This window comes from Oncorhynchus masou, unplaced genomic scaffold, assembly GCF_036934945.1.
Source record: "Oncorhynchus masou masou isolate Uvic2021 unplaced genomic scaffold, UVic_Omas_1.1 unplaced_scaffold_520, whole genome shotgun sequence".
NCBI lineage: Eukaryota > Metazoa > Chordata > Actinopteri > Salmoniformes > Salmonidae > Oncorhynchus > Oncorhynchus masou.
The window spans coordinates 153657-179023 of NW_027011606.1; the positions used below are offsets into that span (position 1 = coordinate 153657).

Genomic DNA, 25367 nt, shown 5'->3' on the forward strand with positions numbered 1-25367 from the left:
ACAGACCCTAGAGCAGACTAACAGACCCTAGAGCAGACTAACAGACCCTAGAGCAGACCCTAGAGCAGACAAACAGACCCTAGAGCAGACTAACAGACCCTAGAGCAGACTAACAGACCCTAGAGCAGACTAACAGACCCTAGAGCAGACCCTAGAGCAGACTAACAGACCCTAGAGCAGACCCTAGAGCAGACTAACAGACCCTAGAGCAGACTAACAGACCCTAGAGCAGACTAACAGACCCTAGAGCAGACTAACAGACCCTAGAGCAGACACTAGAGCAGACTAACAGATCCCAGAGCAGACTAATAGATCCCAGAGCAGACTAACAGATCCCAGAGCAGACTAACAGACCCTAGAGCAGACTAACAGACCCTAGAGCAGACTAACAGACCCTAGAGCAGACTAACAGACCCTAGAGCAGACTAACAGACCCTAGAGCAGACTAACAGACCCTAGAGCAAACTAACAGATCCTAGAGCAGACTAACAGACCCTAGAGCAGACTAACAGACCCTAGAGCAGACTAACAGACCCTAGAGCAGACTAACAGACCCTAGAGCAGACTAACAGACCCTAGAGCAGACAAACAGACACTAGAGCAGACTAACAGACTGTTGAGCAGACTAACAGACCCTAGAGCAGACTAATAGATCCTAGAGCAGACTAACAGACCCTAGAGCAGACCCTAGAGCAGACAAACAGACCCTAGAGCAGACTAACAGACCCTAGAGCAGACTAACAGACCCTAGAGCAGACCCTAGAGCAGACAAACAGACCCTAGAGCAGATAAACAGACCCTAGAGCAGACCCTAGAGCAGACAAACAGACCCTAGAGCAAACTAACAGACCCTAGAGCAGACTAACAGACCCTAGAGCAGACCCTAGAGCAGACAAACAGACCCTAGAGCAGACCCTAGAGCAGACAAACAGACCCTAGAGCAGACCCTAGAGCAGACTAACAGACCCTAGAGCAGACTAACAGACCCTAGAGCAGACTAACAGACCCTAGAGCAGACCCTAGAGCAGACTAACAGACCCTAGAGCAGACTAACAGACCCTAGAGCAGACAAACAGACCCTAGAGCAGACTAACAGACCCTAGAGCAGACTAACAGACCCTAGAGCAGACTAACAGACCCCAGAGCAGACTAACAGACCCTAGAGCAGACTAACAGACCCTAGAGCAGACAAACAGACCCTAGAGCAGACTAACAGACCCTAGAGCAGACTAACAGACCCTAGAGCAGACTAACAGACCCTAGAGCAGACTAACAGACCCTAGAGCAGACTAACAGACCCTAGAGCAGACTAACAGACCCTAGAGCAGACTAACAGACCCTAGAGCAGACCCTAGAGCAGACAAACAGACCCTAGAGCAGACTAACAGACCCTAGAGCAGACTAACAGACCCTAGAGCAGACAAACAGACCCTAGAGCAGACAAACAGACCCTAGAGCAGACTAACAGACCCTAGAGCAGACTAACAGACCCTAGAGCAGACTAACAGACCCTAGAGCAGACTAACAGATCCTAGAGCAGACTAACAGATCCTAGAGCAGACTAACAGATCCCAGAGCAGACTAACAGATCCCAGAGCAGACTAACAGACCCTAGAGCAGACTAATAGATCCCAGAGCAGACTAATAGATCCCAGAGCAGACTAACAGACCCCAGAGCAGACTAACAGACCCCAGAGCAGACTAACAGATCCTAGAGCAGACTAACAGATCCTAGAGCAGACTAACAGACCCTAGAGCAGACTAACAGACCCCAGAGCAGACTAACAGATCCCAGAGCAGACTAACAGATCCTAGAGCAGACTAACAGACCCTAGAGCAGACTAATAGATCCCAGAGCAGACTAATAGATCCTAGAGCAGACCCTAGAGCAGACTAACAGACCCTAGAGCAGACTAACAGATCCCAGAGCAGACTAACAGATCCCAGAGCAGACTAACAGATCCCAGAGCAGACTAACAGATCCTAGAGCAGACTAACAGACCCTAGAACAGACTAACAGACCCTAGAGCAGACTAACAGACCCTAGAGCAGACTAATAGATCCCAGAGCAGACTAATAGATCCCAGAGCAGACTAACAGACCCTAGAGCAGACTAACAGATCCTAGAGCAGACACTAGAGCAGACTAACAGACCCTAGAGCAGACTAATAGATCCCAGAGCAGACTAACAGACCCTAGAGCAGACTAACAGACCCTAGAGCAGACTAACAGACCCTAGAGCAGACACTAGAGCAGACTAACAGACCCTAGAGCAGACTAACAGACCCTAGAACAGACTAATAGATCCTAGAGCAGACTAACAGATCCTAGAGCAGACTAACAGATCCCAGAGCAGACTAACAGACCCTAGAGCAGACTAACAGACCCTAGAGCAGACTAACAGACCCTAGAGCAGACACTAGAGCAGACTAACAGACCCTAGAGCAGACTAACAGACCCTAGAACAGACTAATAGATCCTAGAGCAGACTAACAGACCCTAGAGCAGACTAACAGACCCTAGAGCAGACTAACAGACCCCAGAGCAGACTAACAGACCCTAGAGCAGACACTAGAGCAGACTAATAGATCCTAGAGCAGACTAACAGATCCCAGAGCAGACTAACAGATCCCAGAGCAGACTAACAGACCCTAGAGCAGACTAACAGACCCTAGAGCAGACACTAGAGCAGACTAACAGATCCCAGAGCAGACTAACAGACCCTAGAGCAGACTAACAGACCCTAGAGCAGACTAACAGACCCTAGAGCAGACACTAGAGCAGACTAATAGATCCTAGAGCAGACTAACAGATCCCAGAGCAGACTAACAGATCCCAGAGCAGACTAACAGACCCCAGAGCAGACTAATAGATCCCAGAGCAGACTAACAGACCTTAAAGCAGACTAACAGACCTTAAAGCAGACTAACAGACCCTAGAGCAGACTAACAGACCCTAGAGCAGACTAACAGACCCTAGAGCAGACTAATAGATCCCAGAGCAGACTAACAGATCCCAGAGCAGACTAACAGACCCTAGAGCAGACTAATAGATCCCAGAGCAGACTAATAGATCCCAGAGCAGACTAACAGACCTTAAAGCAGACTAACAGACCTTAAAGCAGACTAACAGACCCTAGAGCAGACTAATAGATCCCAGAGCAGACTAACAGACCTTAAAGCAGACTAACAGATCCTAGAGCAGACTAACAGACCCTAGAGCAGACTAATAGATCCCAGAGCAGACTAATAGATCCCAGAGCAGACTAACAGACCTTAAAGCAGACTAACAGACCCTAGAGCAGACTAACAGACACTAGAGCAGACTAACAGATCCCAGAGCAGACTAACAGACCTTAAAGCAGACTAACAGACACTAGAGCAGACTAACAGACCCCAGAGCAGACTAATAGATCCCAGAGCAGACTAACAGACCTTAAAGCAGACTAACAGACCCTAGAGCAGACTAATAGATCCCAGAGCAGACTAATAGATCCCAGAGCAGACTAACAGACCTTAAAGCAGACAAACAGACCCTAGAGCAGACTAACAGACCCTAGAGCAGACTAACAGACCCTAGAGCAGACTAACAGACCCTAGAGCAGACTAACAGACCTTAGAGCAGACTAACAGACCCTAGAGCAGACTAACAGATCCTAGAGCGGACTAACAGACCCTAGAGCAGACTAACAGATCCTAGAGCGGACTAACAGATCCCAGAGCAGACTAACAGACCCTAGAGCAGACCCTAGAGCAGACTAATAGATCCCAGAGCAGACTAACAGACCCTAGAGCAGACTAACAGACCCTAGAGCAGACTAACAGACCCTAGAGCAGACTAACAGATCCTAGAGCGGACTAACAGATCCCAGAGCAGACTAACAGACCCTAGAGCAGACCCTAGAGCAGACTAATAGATCCTAGAGCAGACTAACAGATCCTAGAGCAGACTAACAGACCCTAGAGCAGACTAACAGACCCTAGAGCAGACTAACAGACCATAGAGCAGACTAATAGATCCCAGAGCAGACTAACAGACCCTAGAGCAGACTAACAGACCCTAGAGCAGACTAACAGACCCCAGAGCAGACTAACAGACCCCAGAGCAGACTAATAGATCCCAGAGCAGACTAACAGACCCTAGAGCAGACTAACAGACCCTAGAGCAGACTAACAGATCCCAGAGCAGACTAATAGATCCCAGAGCAGACTAATAGATCCCAGAGCAGACTAATAGATCCCAGAGCAGACTAACAGACCTTAAAGCAGCCTAATAGATCCCAGAGCAGACTAACAGACCTTAAAGCAGCCTAATAGATCCCAGAGCAGACTAATAGATCCTAGAGCAGACTAATAGATCCCACAGCAGACTAACAGACCTTAAAGCAGCCTAATAGATCCCAGAGCAGACTAATAGATCCCAGAGCAGACTAACAGATCCCAGAGCAGACTAATAGATCCCAGAGCAGACTAATAGATCCCAGAGCAGACTAATAGATCCCAGAGCAGACTAACAGACCTTAAAGCAGCCTAATAGATCCCAGAGCAGACTAACAGACCTTAAAGCAGCCTAACAGATCCTAGAGCAGACTAACAGATCCCAGAGCAGACTAATAGATCCCAGAGCAGACTAATAGATCCCACAGCAGACTAACAGACCTTAAAGCAGCCTAATAGATCCCAGAGCAGACTAATAGATCCTAGAGCAGACTAAAATCCCATTACGGTCTACATTAATACAACGAGAAGATAGTACCAGGAGTGAAGCGCTTCCCCTCTCTGCTCTCCTTTAGTTTGTGTTTAGGAGTCCAGGGTTTCTCTCGGCCAGCGCTGAACCTGGTGTGGGTAGGAGTAGCACTATGGTAGGGTTTAGGGGGGTAGTTCTGGTACGGCCTGTAGCTCGGGTTACAGTCCGTTCTCTGGCGTTTGTCCGGGGGATCGTCTCTGGCGTCACCGTCCGGTGAGACCTGACACGGAAACAGGCCTGCATCCTTCAACTCTACAGAGAGAGAGATGGAGGGATGGAGAGAGAGATGGAGGGATGGAGAGAGAGGGGGAGGGATGGAGAGAGATGGAGGGATGGAGAGAGAGAGAGAGGGAGGGATGGAGAGAGAGATGGAGGGATGGAGAGAGAGGGGGGAGGGATGGAGAGGGATGGAGGGATGGAGAGAGATGGAGGGATGGAGAGGGATGGAGAGAGAGAGGGGATGGAGAGAGAGAAAGAGATGGAGAGAGAGAGACGGAGGGATGAGAGAGAGAGAGAGAGAGAGGGATGGAGAGGGATGGAGAGAGGGATGGAGGGATGGAGAGAGGGATGGAGGGATGGAGAGAGAGGGATGGAGGGATGGAGAGAGAGAGAGAGATGGAGGGATGGAGAGAGAGGGATGGAGAGAGATGGAGGGATGGAGAGGGATGGAGAGAGAGAGAGAGGGATGGAGAGAGAGAGGGATGGAGAGAGAGAGAGAGATGGAGAGAGAGAGAGACGGAGGGATGAGAGAGAGAGAGAGAGGGGGATGGAGAGGGATGAGAGAGGGATGGAGGGATGGAGAGAGAGGGATGGAGGGATGGAGAGAGAGAGAGATGGAGGGATGGAGAGAGAGGGATGGAGAGATGGAGGGATGGAGAGGGATGGAGAGAGAGAGGGATGGAGAGAGAGAGAGAGATGGAGGGATGGAGAGAGAGAGAGGGATGGAGAGAGAGATGGAGGGATGGAGAGAGAGATGGAGGGATGGAGAGAGAGAGAGATGGAGGGATGGAGAGAGAGGGATGGAGAGAGATGGAGGGATGGAGAGGGATGGAGAGAGAGAGAGGGATGGAGAGAGAGAGAGAGATGGAGAGAGAGAGAGACGGAGGGATGAGAGAGAGAGAGGGATGGAGAGAGGGATGGAGAGAGAGAGAGAGGGGGAGGGATGGAGAGAGAGAGAGAGAGGGATGGAGAGAGGGGGAGGGATGGAGAGAGAGAGATAGAGAGAGAGATGGAGAGAGAGAGAGGGGGAGGGATGGAGAGAGAGAGGGGAGGGATGGAGAGAGGGAGAGGGATGGATGGAGGCGAGAGAGAGAGAGAGAGAGAGAGACATATTGGTTGATGAAGGAACAGGAACTATATAAACTATATGTGTGTGTGTGTATGTTTATTGAGGTGTGTGTGTGTATCTCTGTCTGTGTGTGTGTGTGTGTGTGTGTGTGTGTGTACCTTGAACTCTGAGCTGAGCTCGGTAATCTCGGTTGTGGATCGAGAGGCGAGAGTCATATTGGTTGATGAAGGGAGAGTTGGGGGGGGAAACACCCAAAACATCCTCCTCACTGAGCAGTCCTACACACACACACAGTGACAGACACAGACACACGTACACACACACACACACACACAGTGACACACACACACACAGTGACACACACAGACACACCCACACACAGTGACACACACACACACACACAGTGACACACACACACACACACACACACACACACACAGTGACACACACACACACACACACACACAGTGACACACACAGTGACACACACACACACACACAGTGACACACACACACACAGTGACACACACACAGTGACACACACACAGTGACACACACACACAGTGACACACACACACACAGTGACACACACACACACAGTGACACACACACACACACGGTGACACACACACACACACACACACACACACACACACACACACACACACACACACAAACACACAGTTAATATCCAGGCCAGTTCAGACAGTATTGTAGATTAATCACTTCCCCTAAATGGCCCCCTATTCCCTACAAAGTGCACTACTTTTGACCAGAGGCCCTATGGGTAGTGCACTGTCTAGGGATAGGGGACTGAGCGGACAGATACTCACAAATCCAAAATGTCCCCTGAGAGAACAGTTATAACAGCAGGGGTTGGTCCTGGTGTTGTCCTCTCCTTCTACCACCAGTACAGGACCTGACTTAGTCTGGGAGGGGAGAGACACAGGACCTGACTTAGTCTGGGGGGAGAGAGATACAGGACCTGACTTAGTCTGGAGGGGAGAATACAGGACCTGACTTAGTCTGGGAGAGGGAGAGGAGAGATACAGGACCTGACTTAGTCTGGGGGGAGAGGAGAGATACAGGACCTGACTTAGTCTGGAGGAGAGATACAGGACCTGACTTAGTCTGGGAGGGAGAGGAGAGATACAGGACCTGACTTAGTCTGGAGGGAGAGAGATACAGGACCTGACTTAGTCTGGAGGGGAGAGATACAGGACCTGACTTAGTCTGGGAGGGAGAGGAGAGATACAGGACCTGACTTAGTCTGGGAGGGAGAGGAGAGATACAGGACCTGACTTAGTCTGGGAGGGAGAGAGGAGAGATACAGGACCTGACTTAGTCTGGGAGGGGAGAGAGGAGAGATACAGGACCTGACTTAGTCTGGGAGGGAGAGGAGAGATACAGGACCTGACTTAGTCTGGGGGGGAGAGGAGAGATACAGGACCTGACTTAGTCTGGGAGGGAGAGATACAGGACCTGACTTAGTCTGGGGGGAGAGAGGAGAGATAGGAGAGACAGGACCTGACTTAGTCTGGGAGGGAGAGAGGAGAGATACAGGACCTGACTTAGTCTGGGAGGGAGAGGAGAGATACAGGACCTGACTTAGTCTGGGGGGAGAGGAGAGATACAGGACCTGACTTAGTCTGGGGGGAGAGGAGAGATACAGGACCTGACTTAGTCTGGGAGAGGAGAGGAGAGATACAGGACCTGACTTAGTCTGGGGGGAGAGGAGAGATACAGGACCTGACTTAGTCTGGGAGAGGAGAGATACAGGACCTGACTTAGTCTGGGGGGGAGAGGAGAGATACAGGACCTGACTTAGTCTGGGGGGGAGAGAGATACAGGACCTGACTTAGTCTGGGGGGGAGAGATACAGGACCTGACTTAGTCTGGGAGGGGAGAGAGATACAGGACCTGACTTAGTCTGGGAGGGAGAGAGGAGAGATACAGGACCTGACTTAGTCTGGGAGGGAGAGAGGAGAGATACAGGACCTGACTTAGTCTGGGGGGGGAGATACAGGACCTGACTTAGTCTGGGAGGGAGAGGAGAGATACAGGACCTGACTTAGTCTGGGGGGAGAGATACAGGACCTGACTTAGTCTGGGGGGAGGGGAGAGATACAGGACCTGACTTAGTCTGGGAGAGAGAGATACAGGACCTGACTTAGTCTGGAGGGAGAGAGAGAGATACAGGACCTGACTTAGTCTGGGAGGGGAGAGATACAGGACCTGACTTAGTCTGGGAGGGGAGAGATACAGGACCTGACTTAGTCTGGGGGGAGAGAGGAGAGATACAGGACCTGACTTAGTCTGGGAGGGGAGAGGAGAGATACAGGACCTGACTTAGTTTGGGGGGGAGAGGAGAGATACAGGACCTGACTTAGTCTGGGGGGAGAGAGGAGAGATACAGGACCTGACTTAGTCTGGGGGGAGAGAGGAGAGATACAGGACCTGACTTAGTCTGTGGGGGAGAGATACAGGACCTGACTTAGTCTGGGGGGAGAGGAGAGATACAGGACCTGACTTAGTCTGGGGGGAGAGGAGAGATACAGGACCTGACTTAGTCTGGGAGGGAGAGGAGAGATACAGGACCTGACTTAGTCTGGGGGGAGAGAGGAGAGATACAGGACCTGACTTAGTCTGGGAGGGAGAGGAGAGATACAGGACCTGACTTAGTCTGGGGGGAGAGGAGAGATACAGGACCTGACTTAGTCTGGGAGGGAGAGGAGAGATACAGGACCTGACTTAGTCTGGGAGGGAGAGGAGAGATACAGGACCTGACTTAGTCTGGGGGGAGAGGAGAGATACAGGACCTGACTTAGTCTGGGAGGGAGAGATACAGGACCTGACTTAGTCTGGGGGAGAGAGGAGAGATACAGGAACTGACTTAGTCTGGGAGGGAGAGAGATACAGGACCTGACTTAGTCTGGGAGGGAGAGAGATACAGGACCTGACTTAGTCTGGGGGGAGAGAGATACAGGACCTGACTTAGTCTGGGAGGGAGAGAGATACAGGACCTGACTTAGTCTGGGGGGAGAGGGAGAGATACAGGACCTGACTTAGTCTGGGGGGAGAGGAGAGATACAGGACCTGACTTAGTCTGGGGGGAGAGAGGAGAGATACAGGACCTGACTTAGTCTGGGGGGAGAGGAGAGATACAGGACCTGACTTAGTCTGGGGGGAGAGGAGAGATACAGGACCTGACTTAGTCTGGGAGGGGAGAGGAGAGATACAGGACCTGACTTAGTCTGGGAGGGGAGAGGAGAGATACAGGACCTGACTTAGTCTGGGGGGAGAGAGGAGAGATACAGGACCTGACTTAGTCTGGGAGGGAGAGGAGAGATACAGGACCTGACTTAGTCTGGGAGGGAGAGGAGAGATACAGGACCTGACTTAGTCTGGGAGGGGAGAGAGGAGAGATACAGGACCTGACTTAGTCTGGGGGGGAGAGGAGAGATACAGGACCTGACTTAGTCTGGGAGGGAGAGGAGAGATACAGGACCTGACTTAGTCTGGGGGGAGAGGAGAGATACAGGACCTGACTTAGTCTGGGAGGGAGAGGAGAGATACAGGACCTGACTTAGTCTGGGGGAGGGAGAGATACAGGACCTGACTTAGTCTGGGAGGGGAGAGGAGAGATACAGGACCTGACTTAGTCTGGGGGGAGGGGAGAGATACAGGACCTGACTTAGTCTGGGAGGGAGAGGAGAGATACAGGACCTGACTTAGTCTGGGGGGGGAGAGGAGAGATACAGGACCTGACTTAGTCTGGGGGAGGGAGAGGACCTGACTTAGTCTGGGGGGGGGAGACTTAGTCTGGGGGGAGAGATACAGGACCTGACTTAGTCTGGGGGGAGAGGAGAGATACAGGACCTGACTTAGTCTGGGAGAGGAGAGGAGAGATACAGGACCTGACTTAGTCTGGGGGGGGAGAGGAGAGATACAGGACCTGACTTAGTCTGGGGGAGAGGAGAGATACAGGACCTGACTTAGTCTGGGAGGGGGAGAGGAGAGATACAGGACCTGACTTAGTCTGGGGGGGGAGAGGAGAGATACAGGACCTGACTTAGTCTGGGAGGGAGAGGAGAGATACAGGACCTGACTTAGTCTGGGGGGAGAGGAGAGATACAGGACCTGACTTAGTCTGGGGGGAGAGAGAGATACAGGACCTGACTTAGTCTGGGGGGAGAGGAGAGATACAGGACCTGACTTAGTCTGGGAGGGGAGAGAGGAGAGATACAGGACCTGACTTAGTCTGGGGGGAGAGGAGAGATACAGGACCTGACTTAGTCTGGGGGGAGAGGAGAGATACAGGACCTGACTTAGTCTGGGAGGGGAGAGGAGAGATACAGGACCTGACTTAGTCTGGGGGGAGAGGAGAGATACAGGACCTGACTTAGTCTGGGGGGAGAGAGGAGAGATACAGGACCTGACTTAGTCTGGGGGGAGAGGAGAGATACAGGACCTGACTTAGTCTGGGAGGGAGAGGAGAGATACAGGACCTGACTTAGTCTGGGAGGGAGAGGAGAGATACAGGACCTGACTTAGTCTGGGGGGAGAGGAGAGATACAGGACCTGACTTAGTCTGGGAGGGGAGAGGAGAGATACAGGACCTGACTTAGTCTGGGAGGGGAGAGGAGAGATACAGGACCTGACTTAGTCTGGGAGGGAGAGAGATACAGGACCTGACTTAGTCTGGGAGGGGAGGGAGAGGAGAGATACAGGACCTGACTTAGTCTGGGAGGGAGAGAGATACAGGACCTGACTTAGTCTGGGGGGAGAGAGATACAGGACCTGACTTAGTCTGGGGGGGGGAGAGATACAGGACCTGACTTAGTCTGGGAGGGAGAGGAGAGATACAGGACCTGACTTAGTCTGGGGGGGGAGAGGAGAGATACAGGACCTGACTTAGTCTGGGAGGGAGAGGAGAGATACAGGACCTGACTTAGTCTGGGAGGGAGAGGAGAGATACAGGACCTGACTTAGTCTGGGAGGGAGAGAGGAGAGATACAGGACCTGACTTAGTCTGGGAGGGAGAGGAGAGAGATACAGGACCTGACTTAGTCTGGGAGGGAGAGGAGAGATACAGGACCTGACTTAGTCTGGGGGGAGAGGGAGAGATACAGGACCTGACTTAGTCTGGGGGGAGGGAGAGATACAGGACCTGACTTAGTCTGGGAGGGAGAGAGGAGAGATACAGGACCTGACTTAGTCTGGGGGGAGAGAGGAGAGATACAGGACCTGACTTAGTCTGGGGGGAGAGAGGAGAGATACAGGACCTGACTTAGTCTGGGGGGAGAGGAGAGATACAGGACCTGACTTAGTCTGGGAGGGAGAGGAGAGATACAGGACCTGACTTAGTCTGGGAGGGAGAGGAGAGATACAGGACCTGACTTAGTCTGGGGGGAGAGGAGATACAGGACCTGACTTAGTCTGGGAGGGGAGAGAGGAGATACAGGACCTGACTTAGTCTGGGAGGGGAGAGGAGAGATACAGGACCTGACTTAGTCTGGGAGGGAGAGAGATACAGGACCTGACTTAGTCTGGGAGGGGAGAGGAGAGATACAGGACCTGACTTAGTCTGGGGGGGAGAGAGATACAGGACCTGACTTAGTCTGGGGTGAGAGAGATACAGGACCTGACTTAGTCTGGGGGGAGGAGAGAGAGATACAGGACCTGACTTAGTCTGGGAGGGGAGAGGAGAGATACAGGACCTGACTTAGTCTGGGAGGGGAGAGGAGAGATACAGGACCTGACTTAGTCTGGGAGGGAGAGAGGAGAGATACAGGACCTGACTTAGTCTGGGAGGGAGAGGAGAGATACAGGACCTGACTTAGTCTGGGAGGGAGAGGAGAGATACAGGACCTGACTTAGTCTGGGAGGGAGAGATACAGGAGAGATACAGGACCTGACTTAGTCTGGGAGGGAGAGAGAGATACAGGACCTGACTTAGTCTGGGGGGAGGAGAGGAGAGATACAGGACCTGACTTAGTCTGGGGGGAGAGGAGAGATACAGGACCTGACTTAGTCTGGGAGGGAGAGGAGAGGGACCTGACTTAGTCTGGGATACAGGACCTGACTTAGTCTGGGGGGAGAGGAGAGATACAGGACCTGACTTAGTCTGGGAGGGAGAGGAGAGATACAGGACCTGACTTAGTCTGGGAGGGGAGAGATACAGGACCTGACTTAGTCTGGGAGGGAGAGAGGAGAGATACAGGACCTGACTTAGTCTGGGGGGAGAGGGAGAGATACAGGACCTGACTTAGTCTGGGGGGAGAGGGAGAGATACAGGACCTGACTTAGTCTGGGGGGAGAGGAGAGATACAGGACCTGACTTAGTCTGGGGGGAGAGGAGAGATACAGGACCTGACTTAGTCTGGGAGGGAGAGGGAGAGATACAGGACCTGACTTAGTCTGGGGGGAGAGGAGAGATACAGGACCTGACTTAGTCTGGGGGGAGAGAGATACAGGACCTGACTTAGTCTGGGGGGAGAGGAGAGATACAGGACCTGACTTAGTCTGGGAGGGGAGAGAGAGAGATACAGGACCTGACTTAGTCTGGGGGGGAGAGGAGAGATACAGGACCTGACTTAGTCTGGGGGGAGAGGAGAGATACAGGACCTGACTTAGTCTGGGAGGGAGAGGAGAGATACAGGACCTGACTTAGTCTGGGGGGAGAGATACAGGACCTGACTTAGTCTGGGGGGAGAGGAGAGATACAGGACCTGACTTAGTCTGGGGGGAGAGAGGAGAGATACAGGACCTGACTTAGTCTGGGAGGGAGAGGAGAGATACAGGACCTGACTTAGTCTGGGAGGGAGAGATAGAGGAGAGATACAGGACCTGACTTAGTCTGGGGGGAGAGAGAGAGATACAGGACCTGACTTAGTCTGGGAGGGAGAGGAGAGATACAGGACCTGACTTAGTCTGGGAGGGGAGAGGAGAGATACAGGACCTGACTTAGTCTGGGAGGGAGAGAGATACAGGACCTGACTTAGTCTGGGAGGGGAGAGGAGAGATACAGGACCTGACTTAGTCTGGGAGGGGAGAGATACAGGACCTGACTTAGTCTGGGGGGAGAGAGATACAGGACCTGACTTAGTCTGGGGGGAGGGGAGAGATACAGGACCTGACTTAGTCTGGGAGGGGAGAGGAGAGATACAGGACCTGACTTAGTCTGGGAGGGAGAGGAGAGATACAGGACCTGACTTAGTCTGGGAGGGAGAGAGGAGAGATACAGGACCTGACTTAGTCTGGGAGGGAGAGGAGAGATACAGGACCTGACTTAGTCTGGGAGGGAGAGAGAGAGATACAGGACCTGACTTAGTCTGGGAGGGGAGGGAGAGATACAGGACCTGACTTAGTCTGGGAGGGAGAGGAGAGATACAGGACCTGACTTAGTCTGGGGGGAGAGAGGAGAGATACAGGACCTGACTTAGTCTGGGGGGAGAGAGGAGAGATACAGGACCTGACTTAGTCTGGGAGGGAGAGAGGAGAGATACAGGACCTGACTTAGTCTGGGGGGAGAGAGGAGAGATACAGGACCTGACTTAGTCTGGGGGGGAGAGGAGAGATACAGGACCTGACTTAGTCTGGGGGGAGAGGGAGAGATACAGGACCTGACTTAGTCTGGGAGGGAGAGAGGAGAGATACAGGACCTGACTTAGTCTGGGAGGGAGAGGAGATACAGGACCTGACTTAGTCTGGGAGGAGAGGAGAGATACAGGACCTGACTTAGTCTGGGAGGGGAGAGAGGAGAGATACAGGACCTGACTTAGTCTGGGAGGGGAGAGGAGAGATACAGGACCTGACTTAGTCTGGGAGGGAGAGAGATACAGGACCTGACTTAGTCTGGGAGGGGAGAGGAGAGATACAGGACCTGACTTAGTCTGGGAGGGAGAGAGATACAGGACCTGACTTAGTCTGGGGGGGAGAGAGATACAGGACCTGACTTAGTCTGGGGGGGGAGGAGAGATACAGGACCTGACTTAGTCTGGGAGGGAGAGGAGAGATACAGGACCTGACTTAGTCTGGGAGGGGAGAGGAGAGATACAGGACCTGACTTAGTCTGGGAGGGAGAGAGGAGAGATACAGGACCTGACTTAGTCTGGGAGGGAGAGGAGAGATACAGGACCTGACTTAGTCTGGGAGGGAGAGAGGAGAGATACAGGACCTGACTTAGTCTGGGAGGGGAGAGATACAGGACCTGACTTAGTCTGGGAGGGAGAGGAGAGATACAGGACCTGACTTAGTCTGGGGGGGAGAGGAGAGATACAGGACCTGACTTAGTCTGGGGGGAGAGGAGAGATACAGGACCTGACTTAGTCTGGGAGGGAGAGGAGAGATACAGGACCTGACTTAGTCTGGGAGGGAGAGATACAGGAGATACAGGACCTGACTTAGTCTGGGGGGAGAGAGAGATACAGGACCTGACTTAGTCTGGGAGGGGAGAGGAGAGATACAGGACCTGACTTAGTCTGGGAGGGAGAGAGAGATACAGGACCTGACTTAGTCTGGGAGGGAGAGAGGAGAGATACAGGACCTGACTTAGTCTGGGGGGAGGGGAGAGATACAGGACCTGACTTAGTCTGGGGGGGAGAGGAGAGATACAGGACCTGACTTAGTCTGGGGGGGAGAGGAGAGATACAGGACCTGACTTAGTCTGGGAGGGAGAGAGATACAGGACCTGACTTAGTCTGGGAGGGGAGAGGAGAGATACAGGACCTGACTTAGTCTGGGAGGGAGAGAGATACAGGACCTGACTTAGTCTGGGAGGGAGAGGAGAGATACAGGACCTGACTTAGTCTGGGGGGGAGAGAGATACAGGACCTGACTTAGTCTGGGGGGGAGAGGAGAGATACAGGACCTGACTTAGTCTGGGAGGGAGAGGAGAGATACAGGACCTGACTTAGTCTGGGAGGGAGAGAGAGAGATACAGGACCTGACTTAGTCTGGGGGGAGAGATACAGGACCTGACTTAGTCTGGGGGGGGAGAGGAGAGATACAGGACCTGACTTAGTCTGGGAGGGAGAGAGGAGAGATACAGGACCTGACTTAGTCTGGGAGGGAGAGAGGAGAGATACAGGACCTGACTTAGTCTGGGAGGGAGAGATACAGGACCTGACTTAGTCTGGGAGGGGAGAGGAGAGATACAGGACCTGACTTAGTCTGGGGGGGAGAGGGAGAGATACAGGACCTGACTTAGTCTGGGGGGAGAGATACAGGACCTGACTTAGTCTGGGAGGGGAGAGGAGAGATACAGGACCTGACTTAGTCTGGGAGGGAGAGAGATACAGGACCTGACTTAGTCTGGGAGGGGAGAGGAGAGATACAGGACCTGACTTAGTCTGGGAGGGAGAGGAGAGATACAGGACCTGACTTAGTCTGGGAGGGAGAGATACAGGATACAGGACCTGACTTAGTCTGGGGAGGGGAGAGGAGAGATACAGGACCTGACTTAGTCTGGGGGGAGAGAGATACAGGACCTGACTTAGTCTGGGGGGAGAGGAGAGATACAGGACCTGACTTAGTCTGGGAGGGGAGAGAGATACAGGACCTGACTTAGTCTGGAGGGGAGAGGAGAGATACAGGACCTGACTTAGTCTGGGAGGGAGAGATACAGGACCTGACTTAGTCTGGGGGAGAGGAGAGATACAGGACCTGACTTAGTCTGGGGGGAGAGGAGAGATACAGGACCTGACTTAGTCTGGGAGAGGAGAGATACAGGAGATTAGTCTGGGGGGACCTGACTTAGTCTGGGAGGGAGAGAGATACAGGACCTGACTTAGTCTGGGAGGGAGAGATACAGGACCTGACTTAGTCTGGGGGGAGAGATACAGGACCTGACTTAGTCTGGGGGGGAGAGAGGAGAGATACAGGACCTGACTTAGTCTGGGGGGAGAGAGGAGAGATACAGGACCTGACTTAGTCTGGGAGGAGAGAGAGATACAGGACCTGACTTAGTCTGGGGGGAGAGGAGAGATACAGGACCTGACTTAGTCTGGGGGGAGAGATACAGGACCTGACTTAGTCTGGGGGGAGAGGAGAGATACAGGACCTGACTTAGTCTGGGGGGAGAGGAGAGATACAGGACCTGACTTAGTCTGGGAGGGAGAGATACAGGACCTGACTTAGTCTGGAGAGGAGAGAGAGAGATACAGGACCTGACTTAGTCTGGGGGGAGAGGAGAGATACAGGACCTGACTTAGTCTGGGAGGGAGAGGAGAGATACAGGACCTGACTTAGTCTGGGAGGGAGAGGAGAGATACAGGACCTGACTTAGTCTGGGGGGAGAGAGATACAGGACCTGACTTAGTCTGGGAGGGAGAGGAGAGATACAGGACCTGACTTAGTCTGGGAGGAGAGAGAGATACAGGACCTGACTTAGTCTGGGGGGGAGAGAGAGATACAGGACCTGACTTAGTCTGGGAGGGAGAGAGATACAGGACCTGACTTAGTCTGGGAGGGAGAGAGATACAGGACCTGACTTAGTCTGGGAGGGAGAGGAGAGATACAGGACCTGACTTAGTCTGGGGGGAGAGGAGAGATACAGGACCTGACTTAGTCTGGGGGGAGAGGGAGAGATACAGGACCTGACTTAGTCTGGAGAGGAGAGGAGAGATACAGGACCTGACTTAGTCTGGGAGGGGAGAGATACAGGACCTGACTTAGTCTGGGGGGAGAGGAGAGATACAGGACCTGACTTAGTCTGGGAGGGAGAGATACAGGACCTGACTTAGTCTGGGGGGAGAGGAGAGATACAGGACCTGACTTAGTCTGGGGGGAGAGGGAGAGATACAGGACCTGACTTAGTCTGGGAGGGAGAGAGATACAGGACCTGACTTAGTCTGGGAGGGAGAGGAGAGATACAGGACCTGACTTAGTCTGGGAGGGAGAGAGGAGAGATACAGGACCTGACTTAGTCTGGGAGGAGAGGAGATACAGGACCTGACTTAGTCTGGGAGGGGAGAGAGAGATACAGGACCTGACTTAGTCTGGGGGGAGAGGAGAGATACAGGACCTGACTTAGTCTGGGGGGAGGGGAGAGATACAGGACCTGACTTAGTCTGGGAGGGAGAGGAGAGATACAGGACCTGACTTAGTCTGGGAGGGAGAGAGTCTGGGAGAGAGATACAGGACCTGACTTAGTCTGGGGGGAGAGGAGAGATACAGGACCTGACTTAGTCTGGGGGGAGAGAGGAGAGATACAGGACCTGACTTAGTCTGGGGGGAGAGACTTAGGAGAGATACAGGACCTGACTTAGTCTGGGGGAGAGGAGAGATACAGGACCTGACTTAGTCTGGGAGGGAGAGGAGAGATACAGGACCTGACTTAGTCTGGGAGGGAGAGGAGAGATACAGGACCTGACTTAGTCTGGGGGGGAGAGGAGAGATACAGGACCTGACTTAGTCTGGGGGGGAGAGGAGAGATACAGGACCTGACTTAGTCTGGGGGGGAGAGATACAGGACCTGACTTAGTCTGGGAGGGGAGAGGAGACTTAGTCTGGGAGGAGGAGAGATACAGGACCTGACTTAGTCTGGGAGGGAGAGAGGAGAGATACAGGACCTGACTTAGTCTGGGAGGGAGAGAGATACAGGACCTGACTTAGTCTGGGAGGGAGAGGAGAGATACAGGACCTGACTTAGTCTGGGAGGGAGAGGAGAGATACAGGACCTGACTTAGTCTGGGAGGGGAGAGGAGAGATACAGGACCTGACTTAGTCTGGGGGGGGAGAGGAGAGATACAGGACCTGACTTAGTCTGGGAGGGAGAGGGAGAGATACAGGACCTGACTTAGTCTGGGAGGGAGAGGAGAGATACAGGACCTGACTTAGTCTGGGAGGGAGAGGAGAGATACAGGACCTGACTTAGTCTGGGAGGGAGAGGAGAGATACAGGACCTGACTTAGTCTGGGAGGGAGAGAGATACAGGACCTGACTTAGTCTGGGAGGGAGAGGGAGAGATACAGGACCTGACTTAGTCTGGGAGGGGAGAGATACAGGACCTGACTTAGTCTGGGAGGGAGAGGAGAGATACAGGACCTGACTTAGTCTGGGAGGGAGAGAGATACAGGACCTGACTTAGTCTGGGGGGGAGAGAGATACAGGACCTGACTTAGTCTGGGAGGGAGAGGAGGGAGATACAGGACCTGACTTAGTCTGGGGGGAGAGAGAGAGATACAGGACCTGACTTAGTCTGGGAGGGAGAGGAGAGATACAGGACCTGACTTAGTCTGGGAGGGAGAGGAGAGATACAGGACCTGACTTAGTCTGGGGGGAGAGGAGAGATACAGGACCTGACTTAGTCTGGGAGGGAGAGAGATACAGGACCTGACTTAGTCTGGGAGGGAGAGGAGAGATACAGGACCTGACTTAGTCTGGGAGGGAGAGAGAGAGATACAGGACCTGACTTAGTCTGGGAGAGATACAGAGAGATACAGGACCTGACTTAGTCTGGGGGGGAGAGGAGAGATACAGGACCTGACTTAGTCTGGGGGGAGAGGAGAGATACAGGACCTGACTTAGTCTGGGAGGGGAGAGGAGAGATACAGGACCTGACTTAGTCTGGGAGGGAGAGAGATACAGGACCTGACTTAGTCTGGGGTGAGAGAGATACAGGACCTGACTTAGTCTGGGAGGGAGAGGAGAGATACAGGACCTGACTTAGTCTGGGAGGGAGAGGAGAGATACAGGACCTGACTTAGTCTGGGAGGGAGAGATACAGGACCTGACTTAGTCTGGGAGGGAGAGGAGAGATACAGGACCTGACTTAGTCTGGGAGGGAGAGGAGAGATACAGGACCTGACTTAGTCTGGGAGGGAGAGAGATACAGGACCTGACTTAGTCTGGGAGGGAGGAGGAGAGATACAGGACCTGACTTAGTCTGGGAGGGAGAGGAGAGATACAGGACCTGACTTAGTCTGGGAGGGAGAGAGGAGAGATACAGGACCTGACTTAGTCTGGGGGGAGAGGAGAGATACAGGACCTGACTTAGTCTGGGAGGGGAGAGAGGAGAGATACAGGACCTGACTTAGTCTGGGAGGGAGAGAGGAGAGATACAGGACCTGACTTAGTCTGGGAGGGAGAGGAGAGGATACAGGACCTGACTTAGTCTGGGAGGGAGAGGAGAGATACAGGACCTGACTTAGTCTGGGGGGAGAGGGAGAGATACAGGACCTGACTTAGTCTGGGAGGGAGAGAGGAGAGATACAGGACCTGACTTAGTCTGGGAGGGGAGAGATACAGGACCTGACTTAGTCTGGGAGGGAGAGGAGAGATACAGGACCTGACTTAGTCTGGGGGGGAGAGGAGAGATACAGGACCTGACTTAGTCTGGGAGGGAGAGGAGAGATACAGGACCTGACTTAGTCTGGGGGGAGAGAGAGATACAGGACCTGACTTAGTCTGGGAGGGGAGAGAGAGATACAGGACCTGACTTAGATGTTGAACAGGACCTGACTTAGTCTGGGGGGAGGTGAGAGGAGATGATACAGGACCTGACTTAGTCTGGGAGGGAGAGGATAGATACAGGACCTGACTTAGTCTGGGAGGGAGAGGAGAGATACAGGACCTGACTTAGTCTGGGAGGGAGAGAGATACAGGACCTGACTTAGTCTGGGACAGGGAGAAGTGAGATACAGGATGACTTAGTCTGGGAGGGAGAGATACAGGACCTGCTTAGTCTGGGAGGGAGAGGAGAGATACAGGACCTGACTTAGTCTGGGAGGAGAGAGAGATATAGATGTTTAACTGGGAGGGGAAGTGAGAGATATAGGACCTGATTAGTCTGGGAGGGAGAAGAGGAGATGATACAGGACCTGACTTAGTCTGGGAGGGAGAGGAGAGATACAGGACCTGACTTAGTCTGGGGGGAGAATATATAGGACCTGACTTAGTCTGGGACAGGAGAGAGGAGAGTATATAGATGTTGAACAGGGGAGTGACCTATAGATGTTGGGGGACAGGATAGATGTTGAACAGGAGAAGTGAGTATATAGATGTTGAACAGGAGAAGTGAGTATATAGATGTTGTACAGGAGAAGTGAGTATATAGATGTTGAACAGGAGAAGTGAGTATATAGATGTTGAACAGGGGAAGTGAGTATATAGATGTTGAACAGGGGAAGTGAGTATATAGATGTTGAACAGGAGAAGTGAGTATATAGATGTTGAACAGGAGAAGTGAGTATATAGATGTTGAACAGGAGAAGTGAGTATATAGATGTTGAACAGGAGAAGTGAGTATATAGATGTTGAACAGGGGAAGTGAGTATATAGATGTTGAACAGGGTGAGTATAGATGACAGTGAGTATATAGATGTTGAACAGGAGAAGTGAGTATATAGATGTTGAACAGGGGAAGTGAGTATATAGATGTTGAACAGGAGAAGTGAGTATATAGATGTTGAACAGGGAAAGTGAGTATATAGATGTTGAACAGGGAAGTGAAGTATATAGATGTTGAACAGGGTACAGAAGTGAGTATATAGATGTTGAACAGGGGAAGTGAGTATATAGATGTTGAACAGGAGGAAGTGAGTATATAGATGTTGAACAGGGATGTTGAACAGGAGAAGTGAGTATATAGATGTTGAACAGGGAAGTGAGTATATAGATGTTGAACAGGGGAAGTGAGTATATAGATGTTGAACAGGAGAAGTGAGTATATAGATGTTGAACAGGAGAAGTGAGTATATAGATGTTGAACAGGAGAAGTGAGTATATAGATGTTGAACAGGAGAAGTGAGTATATAGATGTTGAACAGGAGAAGTGAGTATATAGATGTTGAACAGGGTAAAGGAGAAGTGAGTATATAGATGTTGAACAGGAGAAGTGAGTATATAGATGTTGAACAGGAGAAGTGAGTATATAGATGTTGAACAGGAGAAGTGAGTATATAGATGTTGAACAGGAGAAGTGAGTATATAGATGTTGAACAGGAGAAGTGAGTATATAGATGTTGAACAGGGGAAGTGAGTATATAGATGTTGAACAGGAGAAGTGAGTATATAGATGTTGAACAGGAGAAGTGAGTATATAGATGTTGAACAGGGTACAGGAGAAGTGAGTATATAGATGTTGTACAGGAGAAGTGAGTATATAGATGTTGAACAGGAGAAGTGAGTATATAGATGTTGAACAGGAGAAGTGAGTATATAGATGTTGAACAGGAGAAGTGAGTATATAGATGTTGAACAGGAGAAGTGAGTATATAGATGTTGTACAGGAGAAGTGAGTATATAGATGTTGAACAGGAGAAGTGAGTATATAGATGTTGAACAGGAAGTGAGATGTTGAACAGGAGAAGTGAGTATATAGATGTTGAACAGGGAAGTGAGTATATAGATGTTGAACAGGAGAAGTGAGTATATAGATGTTGAACAGGAGAAGTGAGTATATAGATGTTGAACAGGGGAAGTGAGTATATGTTGAACAGATGTTGATGTTGACAGGAGAAGTGAGTATATAGATGTTGAACAGGAGAAGTGAGTATATAGATGTTGAACAGGAGAAGTGAGTATATAGATGTTGAACAGGAGAAGTGAGTATATAGATGTTGAACAGGAGAAGTGAGTATATAGATGTTGAACAGGAGAAGTGAGTATATAGATGTTGAACAGGAGAAGTGAGTATATAGATGTTGAACAGGAGAAGTGAGTATATAGATGTTGAACAGGGTACAGAAGTGAGTATATAGATGTTGAACAGGAGAAGTGAGTATATAGATGTTGAACAGGGTGAGTATATAGATGTTGAACAGGAGAAGTGAGTATATAGATGTTGTACAGGAGAAGTGAGTATATAGATGTTGAACAGGAGAAGTGAGTATATAGATGTTGAACAGGAGAAGTGAGTATATAGATGTTGAACAGGGGAAGTGAGTATATAGATGTTGAACAGGAGAAGTGAGTATATAGATGTTGAACAGGGAAGTGAGTATATAGATGTTGAACAGGAGAAGTGAGTATATAGATGTTGAACAGGGGAAGTGAGTATATAGATGTTGAACAGGGAAGTGAGTATATAGATGTTGAACAGGGAGAAGTGAGTATATAGATGTTGAACAGGAGAAGTGAGTATATAGATGTTGAACAGGAGAAGTGAGTATATAGATGTTGAACAGGAGTGAGTATATAGATGTTGAACAGGAGAAGTGAGTATAGATGTTGAACAGGAGAAGTGAGTATATAGATGTTGAACAGGGAAGTGAGTATATAGATGTTGAACAGGAGAAGTGAGTATATAGATGTTGAACAGGAGAAGTGAGTATATAGATGTTGAACAGGGAAGTGAGTATATAGATGTTGAACAGGGAAGTGAGTATATAGATGTTGAACAGGAGAAGTGAGTATATAGATGTTGAACAGGGAAGTGAGTATATAGATGTTGAACAGGAGAAGTGAGTATATAGATGTTGAACAGGGAAGTGAGTATAGATGTTGAACAGGGGAAGTGAGTATATAGATGTTGAACAGGGAAGTGAGTATATAGATGTTGAACAGGAGAAGTGAGTATATAGATGTTGAACAGGGGAAGTGAGTATATAGATGTTGAACAGGGGAAGTGAGTATATAGATGTTGAACAGGGGAAGTGAGTATATAGATGTTGAACAGGGGAAGTGAGTATATAGATGTTGAACAGGGGAAGTGAGTATATAGATGTTGAACAGGAGAAGTGAGTATATAGATGTTGAACAGGGAAGTGAGTATATAGATGTTGAACAGGAGAAGTGAGTATATAGATGTTGAACAGGGGAAGTGAGTATATAGATGTTGAACAGGAGAAGTGAGTATATAGATGTTGAACAGGGGAAGTGAGTATATAGATGTTGAACAGGGTACAGGAGAAGTATATAGATGTTGAACAGGGAAGTGAGATATAGATGTTGAACAGGAGAAGTGAGTATATAGATGTTGAACAGGAGAAGTGAGTATATAGATGTTGAACAGGAAGTAGTATATAGATGTTGAACAGGGTAGAAGTGAGTATATAGATGTTGAACAGGGGAAGTGAGTATATAGATGTTGAACAGGAGAAGTGAGTATATAGATGTTGAACAGGAGAAGTGAGTATATAGATGTTGAACAGGGAAGTGAGTATATAGATGTTGAACAGGAGAAGTGAGTATATAGATGTTGAACAGGGAAGTGAGTATATAGATGTTGAACAGGAAGTGAGAAGTGAGTATAGTAGATGTTGAACAGGAGAAGTGAGTATATAGATGTTGAACAGGAGAAGTGAGTATATAGATGTTGAACAGGGGAAGTGAGTAGGGGAAGTGAGTATATAGATGTTGAACAGGAGAAGTGAGTATATAGATGTTGAACAGGATATAGATGTTGTACAGGAGAAGTGAGTATATAGATGTTGAACAGGGAAGTGAGTATATAGATGTTGAACAGGAGAAGTGAGTATATAGATGTTGAACAGGAGAAGTGAGTATATAGATGTTGAACAGGGAGTAAGTGAGTATATAGATGTTGAACAGGGAAGTGAGTATATAGATGTTGAACAGGAGAAGTGAGTATATAGATGTTGAACAGGGAAAGTGAGTATATAGATGTTGAACAGGAGAAGTGAGTATATAGATGTTGAACAGGAGAAGTGAGTATATAGATGTTGAACAGGGGAAGTGAATATAGATGTTGAACAGAGTGAGTATATAGATGTTGAACAGGAGAAGTGAGTATATAGATGTTGAACAGGAAGAATATAGATGTTGAACAGGGAAGTATATAGATGTTGAACAGGAGAAGTGAGTATATAGATGTTGAACAGGAGAAGTGAGTATATAGATGTTGAACAGGGTAGGAAGTGAGTATATAGATGTTGAACAGGAGAAGTGAGTATATAGATGTTGAACAGGGGAAGTGAGTATATAGATGTTGAACAGGAGAAGTGAGTATATAGATGTTGAACAGGAGAAGTGAGTATATAGATGTTGAACAGGAGAAGTGAGTATATAGATGTTGAACAGGGGAAGATGAGGAGAAGTAGTATATAGATGTTGAACAGGAGAAGTGAGTATATAGATGTTGAACAGGAGAAGTGAGTATATAGATGTTGAACAGGAGAAGTGAGTATATAGATGTTGAACAGGAGAAGTGAGTATATAGATGTTGAACAGGAGAAGTGAGTATATAGATGTTGAACAGGGTGAGTATATAGATGTTGAACAGGGTAAGTGAGTATATAGATGTTGAACAGGGGAAGTGAGTATATAGATGTTGAACAGGAGAAGTGAGTATATAGATGTTGAACAGGGAAGAAGTATATAGATGTTGATATAGATGTTGAACAGGAGAAGTGAGTATATAGATGTTGAACAGGGAAGTGAGTATATAGATGTTAGGAGAAGTATATAGATGTTGAACAGGAGAAGTGAGTATATAGATGTTGAACAGGAGAAGTGAGTATATAGATGTTGAACAGGGGAAGTGAGTATATAGATGTTGAACAGGGAAGTGAGTATATAGATGTTGAACAGGAGAAGTGAGTATATAGATGTTGAACAGGGGAAGTGAGTATATAGATGTTGAACAGGAGAAGTGAGTATATAGATGTTGAACAGGAGAAGTGAGTATATAGATGTTGAACAGGAGGAAGTGAGTATATAGATGTTGAACAGGAGAAGTGAGTATATAGATGTTGAACAGGGAAGTGAGTATATAGATGTTGAACAGGAGAAGTGAGTATATAGATGTTGAACAGGAGAAGTGAGTATATAGATGTTGAACAGGGTAGTATATAGATGTTGAACAGGGAAGTGAGTATATAGATGTTGAACAGGGAAGTGAGTATATAGATGTTGAACAGGGAAGTGAGTATATAGATGTTGAACAGGGGAAGTGAGTATATAGATGTTGAACAGGAAAGTGAGTATATAGATGTTGAACAGGGAAGTGAGTATATAGATGTTGAACAGGAGAAGTGAGTATATAGATGTTGAACAGGAGAAGTGAGTATATAGATGTTGAACAGGGGAAGTGAGTATATAGATGTTGAACAGGGAACAGGAGAAGTGAGTATATAGATGTTGAACAGGGTACAGGAGAAGTGAGTATATAGATGTTGAACAGGAGAAGTGAGTATATAGATGTTGAACAGGGGAAGTGAGTATATAGATGTTGAACAGGGGAAGTGAGTATATAGATGTTGAACAGGAGAAGTGAGTATATAGATGTTGAACAGGAGAAGTGAGTATATAGATGTTGAACAGGGGAAGTGAGTATATAGATGTTGAACAGGGGAAGTGAGTATATAGATGTTGAACAGGAGAAGTGAGTATATAGATGTTGTACAGGAGAAGTGAGTATATAGATGTT

The 25367-nt window shown here is 49.5% G+C and overlaps 1 pseudogene; it reads right to left on the minus strand.

Annotated features, from left to right (window-relative positions):
* LOC135535838 (zinc finger CCHC domain-containing protein 7-like) overlaps positions 1 to 25367 on the minus strand; it is a 62140-nt pseudogene that overhangs the window by 4293 nt on the left and 32480 nt on the right.